This window comes from Gekko japonicus, unplaced genomic scaffold (genome assembly GCF_001447785.1).
Source record: "Gekko japonicus isolate JY-2015 unplaced genomic scaffold, Gekko_japonicus_V1.1 scaffold2335, whole genome shotgun sequence".
In the NCBI taxonomy this organism is placed as follows: domain Eukaryota; kingdom Metazoa; phylum Chordata; class Lepidosauria; order Squamata; family Gekkonidae; genus Gekko; species Gekko japonicus.
In genome coordinates, this window is record NW_015168115.1 from 248850 (window position 1) to 249404 (window position 555).

Below are 555 nucleotides of genomic sequence, written 5' to 3' on the forward strand. Positions count from 1 at the left end.
GCATAAATTAGCTTGCTCTGGAGCCCTCCCTTCCTGAGCGGAGACAAAAATGGGTGAGCCGGAGGCTAAAAAAAATGTGAGCTAGCTCACACTGACTCAGCTTAGAGGGAACCCTGGCCACGGCTTAGAGCCCCTCCGCGCCTCGCTATCCTCCGGGACCCAGGGGCCTCTGAGCCCAGGGAAACCCCGAGAACAAGCTCGGAGGTCCAATTTCCTCGCCCAGCACCAGCCAGCCGCCTACTGGGCCCCGCTCTGTCCCCGATCCCGTGGATTTCGAGCGCTCCTACCTCACCGGGGAACCGGTCGGTGCGTCCGCGCAGCCGCCCCAACCCCCAAGCGCACCGTAGCAGGTCTTTCTCCCCCCCCTCCTCCTGCTCCGGCCCGTTCACTCCAGCTGACGTGGAAGCGCTCCGAGCACAGGCCACATCGATAGTATGGCGGCCCTGTCGGGACAAACTTCCGCCGTACGCAGGAACGCGCTCCTCGGCACGAGAGAAAGTTCGGCCTCTTCCGCCACCCGCTCTCCCCCCCCCCCCCCGCCCTCCCCCGCGCTTT

The 555-nt window shown here is 65.2% G+C and overlaps 1 protein-coding gene across 1 annotated transcript in view; it reads right to left on the reverse strand.

Moving 5' to 3' along the window:
• Positions 1–417, reverse strand: part of COPB1 (coatomer protein complex subunit beta 1) — a 38502-nt gene extending 38085 nt beyond the window's left edge. Inside the window, exon 1 of the mRNA XM_015414855.1 lies at positions 288–417. The gene's annotated coding sequence lies outside the window, so the exon portion shown is untranslated. The remainder of the gene's footprint in view (positions 1–287) is intronic.
• Positions 418–555: the final 138 nt, after the last annotated feature.